The sequence below is a fragment of the Canis lupus genome, chromosome 1 (assembly GCF_011100685.1).
Source record: "Canis lupus familiaris isolate Mischka breed German Shepherd chromosome 1, alternate assembly UU_Cfam_GSD_1.0, whole genome shotgun sequence".
NCBI lineage: Eukaryota > Metazoa > Chordata > Mammalia > Carnivora > Canidae > Canis > Canis lupus.
In genome coordinates this window covers 18,220,278-18,228,312 of record NC_049222.1, presented here as the reverse complement: position 1 = coordinate 18,228,312, position 8,035 = coordinate 18,220,278, and the positions used below count along the sequence as shown (strand labels likewise).

General features: G+C 40.3%; 1 pseudogene; it reads left to right on the top strand.

The window, feature by feature from the left end:
* The first annotated feature begins 1,477 nt into the window (after window positions 1-1,477).
* LOC111097471 lies at window positions 1,478-2,292 on the top strand (annotated as a pseudogene).
* Window positions 2,293-8,035: the final 5,743 nt, after the last annotated feature.

The following is an 8,035-nucleotide window of genomic DNA, read 5'->3' as shown; positions in this document are numbered from 1 at the left end:
GATTCTCAGAGGAGATCTTCCAAACAAAGATTGTATAAACTAATGAATAAATAGTAACCATATTAGGAACTAATCCCATTCATTTTTCATCTTTTTCTGCTTTTAAAAAAATGAGAAATATGTCATCCATACAGAAGAGTGCACTCAATTTATATGCAGGGTTTGAAACAACCTCTGCTTGCGGAGCCTGGGTGGCACAGTTGATTAGGCATCTGTCTTCAGCTCAGGTCCTGATTTCAGGTGTCCCTTGGTACCTCCTGTTACATCCAGGGATTGAACCCCATGTCAGGCTCCCTGCTCAGTGGGAAGTCTGCTTCTCCCTCTGCCTCTCCTCCCCATTCATGCTCTCTCTCAAATAAATAAATACAATCTTTAAAAATAAATTAAAATAAATTAAAAAAATTAAACAGCCTCTGGTTGAAACTATGCACATGTTTTATAAATTCTTCTGGTCCAGACAGTAAATATTTCTGGCTTTGCAGGACATACAGTCTTTGTCAAAACATTTCTAGTCTGTCTGTAGCACTAAAGCACATAATTTATGTGGTTGTATTCCAATAAATTTTATTATAAAAAAGGCAGAGGGCTGGATTTGGTCTGTAGGTCATCATTTAAAGACTATGGCTTACAAAAGAATTATTATCCCAGGTTTAAAGAATTTTAAAGCAGGGGCACCTGGTGGCTCAGTTAGTTAAGCGTCTGCCTTCAGCTCAAGTCATGATCGCAGGGTCCTGGGATGGAGCCCTGAGTTGGGGTGGGGATGAGGTCCCTAGTCTACTGGGAGCCTCCTTCTCCCTCTCCCTCTGCCTGCCAGAGGGAGGCTTGTGCTCTCTCTGCTTGTGCTCTCTCTCATTCTGTCAAATAAATAAATAACATCTTTTTAAAAAAAGAATTTTAAAACAATGTTCTGTACAACCACCGCCCAGGTCAATAACAGATAACAGTGGAGAAGTTTCTGCGTGCCCATGCTAAACGATGGCCCTTAAAGGCACAGCCACCACTCTGACACGTGTGATGCACATTTTCTTGCATTGCCAGCTGTGTATGCCTTACTACAGAGAGTAGCTTCTTTTTGCCCGCTTTTGAACTTTTGATAAATGGAATCCTACTTTTTTTTTTTTTTTTTTTTTTTTTTTTTAAATTTTTATTTATTTATGATAGTCCCAGAGAGAGAGAGAGAGAGAGGCAGAGACACAGGCAGAGGGAGAAGCAGGCTCCATGCACCGGGAGCCCGACGTGGGATTCGATCCCGGGTCTCCAGGATCGCGCCCTGGGCCAAAGGCAGGCGCCAAACCGCTGCGCCACCCAGGGATCCCTGGAATCCTACTTAATGCATTCTTTTTCTTTTTTCTCTCCTCCTCCAGGATTACACAATCTCTCCCAGACATTAAGATGGAGGAAATGTTTCCCAGAGGCAGAACCATAAGGACATTAGGAGGCTGTGGGGGGTGGTACAAGGCACTCCAGCTGAAGGAGGATGGAATATGCCATGAAGTTCCTCAACTTTTACTATCTTAAGTCCCTCTCCAGGTGTGTGGAAGTGAGCACCTTGGTGGTGACCCTGTAGCCACTGCTGGAGCCCAGTCTGGGGCTCTGAGGCTCAGCTCTGCAGGGTAAGCACTGCCTACCAGAGTGTGCAGAAGGGCATCATGACACAGTCTTGAGGGTCTCCTTCCAAGTCTGGGACAGCCTGATGCTGGCAGACAATCCCTCTTCCTGCTGGAGGAAGACAGCATGAACCGTAAAGACAGAGGAGTATTTCCAAACCCTGATGGACAAGACAATGTTCATGGTCCTCCAGAAGGAGCAGAAATGGCAGTGTCCATCACGTGGGGTCCTACCTATTGGGGGAGAACATTGAAAGCCTAGAAGTCCTTAAGGGATGCTAATAACTACATCCCTGTCTTGATGCAAAAGACTAGGTATTAATTCTCCCTCTCCCATAAGTCTGCCAAGAAGATCAAGGTGGCCTGCAGAACCTTTGGCTTGGTCAAGGTGAGTCTACTGGACTTCATTGGTTGTTTGACAGTGAAGGCAACTCATGATGGCACATACTCCATTTCCTAGGATATGCACTGCTACGGGATAAGGTTTATCATGAAGGAAGTTCTTTATTGGCCCCTCTTCGGCATATAAACCATGTTTCTTGGCACCTTCTGTTACATCAAGCAACTCCTGGATGCCACAGAGGGAGGGCAGCCCAAGGACAAGACCTCATCCCTCATCTCAACCAGTCTGAAGACACTACAACAAAGGCCCAAGTTCTTGGAGGTCTTCCCAGCCAAAGACTAGACTGGGGACCTAAAGCTCAGCTGGTAGCATCCACAAGCCTGGCAGCTAGAGATCTTCTTCTTCTTCTTCTTCTTCTTCTTCTTCTTAATAAAGATTTATTTTATTTTATTTTGAGAGAGAGAGAGAGAGTATGCGTGTGAGGGGGGGAGAGCAGAGGGAGAGAGAGAGAGAGAGATAATCGTCAGTAGATTCCCCACTGAGCATGGAGCCCAATGTGTAGGGCTTGATCCCAGGACCCTGAGATCATGACCTGAGCCAAAATCATAACCTTGGATGTTCAATTGACCAAGCCATCCAGGTGCCCCTAGAGAGCTTCTCGCCTTCTCACGCTCCCTCTTCCCAATAAGACCACGAATTAAGAAGCAGAATGAAGGGCCAGAAACCTTGAGTAGGCAGGCTAATGGAGAACTGAGGATTCTTGACCTTGCCTAGTTCTCTCCTTCCCAGCATAGCTTAGCTGATCAAGGCTATGGCATAAAGTCTGCTCTTCAGCAAGCTGTCTTCACACTCTACATTTTCATTACACTCTCTACCTCCTGACCTTCCATGCAAAGTGCTCCTGAGTGAACTCTCAAGCCCACTAATGCAACGTTAGAATGTTTACAGTAAGTTACTTATGCTGGGGGAGAGCACCAGCTCTCCTAAAATGCTCACCTCATTTTATGAGCCTGGTATAAATTTGATATTAACATTTGACAATACACTGTGAGAAAGGCTAATTGCAGGCTAATTCCCTCATGAACATTAGATGTAAAAATCCTATACAAAATATTTACAGATTCTAGCAAAATGCAAAAGGTCAATATACATCGTGATCAAGTTGCTTTTTTCCCTCAGGAAAACAAGATGTATTTAACGTCATAAATCAACCATTATAATTCTCTATATTAACTTAACAGGAGGAAAAAATTGCATAATCACCTCAGCAGGGGCAGGAAAACTTTTGATTAAGGTCAGCATCCATTTATGGTTAAAAAGAAAGCTTTTATCAATCCAGGGAGTGAGATTACTTCATCTCATTTTGAGCATCCACAAAAAAGTTTATAGGAAACACCATAATTAATAGTTAAATGTTGGGTAGCCCGGGTGGATCAGCAGTTTCGCACTGCCTTCAGCCCAGGGATTGATCCTAGGGACCTGGGATCGAGTTCCACATCGGGCTTCCTGCATGGAGTCTGCTTCTCCCTCTGCCTGTGTCTCTGCCTCTCTTTCTCTCTGTGTCTCTCATGAATAAATAAATAAAATCTTAAAAAAAAAAAGAAATTTCCTTTAAAAAATAGTTAAATGTTAAAATTTTTTTCTTTTGGTTTTGAGAATAAAGTGTTGACTAATCTCCAAGAAGCAGATGCCAAGATGGCTCTGGAAATGCAGCATATTTGTTGGAGGTGATACTTGTGAAAGACCAAGAGGGAGCAGGACAGGGCAGAGAAAGCCACAGGCCTCAGTGTGGCTCTGACACCCATGGCAAGGAGAGGGGAGGGAAGAACATGAGATAGAATTTAACGAACTAATTCTAAATATCTTATCAAATGCAAAGGTCTAAGAATAGACAAGGTAGGGGGCACTAGCTGGCTTAGTAGGAGGAGCATGCGACTCTTGATCTGGGGGTCGTAAATTCAAGCCCCGTGTTGGGTGTAGAGGTTAGTTAAAAATAAAATAAAAAATAATAGACAAAATATTATTCAAAAATAAGGTGGGAGAGCATGCTTTACGAAATATCAAAACTTATTATAAAACTACAGTAATGAGGTAGGATAGTGCTGGTGTTAACAATGGATAAAGACTAATGGAAGAGACTGGATGGAGACTCCAAGAACAGACCATGCAATATGGACAATGGATTTATGACAAGGATGACACTTCAGAGCAGGAGGGGAAGGTCTTTCCAATCAACAGTACTGGGCAATTGGATCTTCATATACAGAAAATGAAACTTGACCTTACCTCACATCATATGCAAAAGTTAGTACAGGCTGATCATAGATTGTGCAAGGCAAAACAACAGTCTTTGTAGAGGATAATATAGACAATAGGGAAAGACTTTTTAAAGCAAGGCACAATGTTTTATTTTGGGGGGGGGGGAGATAAGAATTTTTTATTGTAACAAAAATAAATAATTTTAAAGTAATTTTAATTTTTTTAAAAAAGGCCAAGGTTATATGCAATCCTGATGATTTAAAAGATCTATTTTTGCAAATTTTGTAAGGAGTGAGACAGACGCATGAAAGGGTTTTACTGGTTATTGTTATTACAAACAGCTCTTTTTTAAAAAAGATTTTATTTATTTATTCATCAGAAACAGAGAGAGGCAGAGACACAGGCAGAGGGAGAAGCAGGCTCCATGCAGGGAGCCCGAAGTGGGACCCAATCCGGAGACTTCCAGGGTCATGACCTGACCTAAAGGCAAACGCTCAACCGCTGAACCACCCAGGCATCCTTAACAGCTCTTTTTTTAAAAAAAGATTTTATTATTTATTTGAGAGAGCAGGGGGCAAGGCAGAGGGAGAAAATTAATAAATTTCTTTGAGCACGAAAAGCCAGCCACAAAGTGGCAGGAAATATTCGTGACACATAACCGAGGAGAGCTTGTAGTTGGAATACATGCAGAACACGGGTGCAGTTCCATAGGAAAAAGACAATAAAGGGGGAAATGGGCAAAAGAGGGGATATCCAAATAGCTAAGAAATGTGAAAATGTGTTCAACCTCATTAGTCATGAGAGAAACGCCAAATAAAACTACAATGCAAGGGCACCTGGCTGGCTCAGGTGGTACAGTATGCAACTCTTGATCTGGGGGCTGTAGCCCCACCTTGGGTATAGAGACTACTTGAAGATAGAATCTTTAGAAAAAATAAAAATACATAAAATTACAATGTAAATGAACACTACATGCACAGAAAGACGAAAATCAAAAGGACCAAGAAGAACACAGCATCCATTATACCATATCTTTTTTAGTTTTCATAACCTAACTTAATCATGAAAAACATTAGACAAACACCAACTGGGGGACATTCTACAGAATAACTGTATTTTTCAACAATGCCAATATCATGAAAGACAAAAGCTGAGGAGTGGTTCCATTTTAAGGGAAACTAAGAGGAGGGGCGCCTGGCTGGCTCAGTCGGTAGAGTGTGTGAGTCTTGATCTCGGGGTCCTAAGTTTGAACCCCATGTTGGATGAAGACATTACTTAAAACCTTTAAAAAAAAAAAAGGAAAACTAAGGGGACATAAAAGCCACATGTGTTGAGTGACCCTGGATTATATTCTACCCAAGAAATAAAAATTGTTATAGAGGAGGATTTCTGAGACAATTGGTGGAATTTGGGTAAGATCCATAGCAAGATAATGGCATGGTTCAAGATTCTATTTTTTTTTAGTATATGTGCTGCCGAAGCGAGCACAAGATTCTATTTTTGATTTTAATAATTGTACTACGATTACTTAAATGAATGCCCTTGTTCCTAGGAAATAATCTTTTCATCTTTTAGGATTAGGGCCTGATGTCCACAATTTAGTTTTATGTATGTTTAAAGATATGTATATATAAAATAATTATATATATTAATTTATATATTTACATATCATGTAACATATATATAATAAAATTAGATAGATGCATAATAAGACAAATGAGGCAAATGTATTCCATAGACTAGATTGATCAAAGATACTGAACAAGGCTTTTTAAAAAATATAACCTATAAGTTAATACTGATTTATACAAACAATGCTGTGAAATCCTACTCAGGTAAATGAGTGTCTTCAGATATATTGAGAGAAAAAGGGCACCCCACCATTGCTTCCTTAGCAATTCCCATAGATCTCTTCTATGGCTAGTTACCAATGGCCTTTTTAGACATTCTAGATGTCTAGAGAGCTCTCCCAACTCAGTCATCTCACTTTGGATGGTAGAAAGCACATTACGGAGGCTCAATAAACTTTGGCTAATGGTAGTGGCATTTGCAAGCCACACAAGAAGGCTGGTTGACGAATTCATTTTGGAGATTACATCTGATAGCTGTGTCTTGCTTTGCAAATTTAGTTTAATAATCTTGAGCCACAAGTTAAGGCTGTTCATTTATCATCAAGAAAAGATTAGAAGACATCATAGTTCACATGAAGGTAATCATTAATTCCTTCTTTTTGCCTGGGAGCTTATACTTCTCAGAGCGCTGACACATCCATCCCCAATTCACAGTAACAGATGCATATTCTCTTTCTCAACTGAAGCGCAAAAAACTAAAGTTCAGAGTTGTATTTTAAACTAAAGGCACATCTATTGATGCCTAGCCAAGCATTGGTGAGTAGGCTGGACTATCTCTACTATTGCTAGAAAATTTAAACCATATAATAAGGTTCAGTATAATAATTTTTCTTACACCCAAAAGGGAAAAAATCCTGGAAAAAGATCATTTCCACAAGGTATGGTGTTCTTTAGATGATCCACGACTTAAAATACACATGAGGTCATGCATATATGCTTGTATTTGCCTAAAGAAGTTCTGAAAGACTATCCCTGAAACTGATACAAGTAATTAGTGACCTGTGAGGTCTCAGAGATGGAAACAGCACAGATGAAGGACCCAAACGTTTTCACTGTAAAGTGTTTCATATTTTTAAGTTCACGAAGTACGTGAATTATTTATCACTGAGAAAAGAAATCCATAGCTAACTGAGTGGACCCAACAAAGACACAACTTTGGCTTTGGAGTGCTTAGTGTTCATTTTCTGCCCCTGAATGCCTCTTTTGTTAGCCCCAGCTCATCATGCAGGTGTTGGTGACAAAAGGGCACAGAATAAGCTGAAGTTTATGAGGTTATGTGCAAATAAAGGACACCTGCCCTCCTCACTGTTCCTCTGCAATCTTCCATCTAAAGATAAACTTGATACATTACAAATAAAGTTTGTGGCACTGCTCCAGAGGGATAGGAATAAATGAAATTTTCTCAGTGCCAAAAGGAATATTCTTTAACTTTGATTTTTTTTTAATCACATGAAAGAAAATACCAGAGTCTTTGTTATATTGCATTTCGGATTACAAAAAAAATGAAATAGAGATTGTTGTAGGAATTTTGGAATACCCAAAAATTAAAGAGGAAATTCACTAACATGGATGTCAGAGTTTAACAGGGGTAAAGTTAGCTTTCCTCCTTTAGAACACATTTATGAGTCAGAAAATGAATTTCGACTCAGCTGTGATCTGATAGTTTATTTTTTCCTAATATGGGATGTGATATATCAATCTGAGTGTTGGCAGGAACCGCAGCCTCTTATTAAAATTGGAAATCAGCTGTCTCAATTTATAGACATGTTGTGATCCCAAATCCACTTGGAATGCAAAACACAATTTTCTCATAGAACAACATAAAAATGATGGCAAGATTCAGAGGCAAACAACAGAAGTCCACATAATTCACAGTGACTCAGAAGGCCAACAGTGCTTTGTCACACTGAAGGGAAAGAGAATAAACCTTTCCTTTGTCTCAAAAAAAAAGTTTATACAGAAAGTATATTGTTACACTGATATGACAAATATATAGCAGGATACCCTTTTATCAATTATTTATCCAAAGGGTTTTTATGCAGGGATGCCTGCATGGCTCAGTGGTTGAGCGCCTGCCTTCAGCTCTGGATGTGATCCTGGGGTCCCAGGATCGAGTCCCACGTTGGGCTCCCTGTGTGGAGCCTGCTTCTCCCTCTGCCTGTGTCTCTGCCTCTTTCTCTCTGTGTCTTTCATGA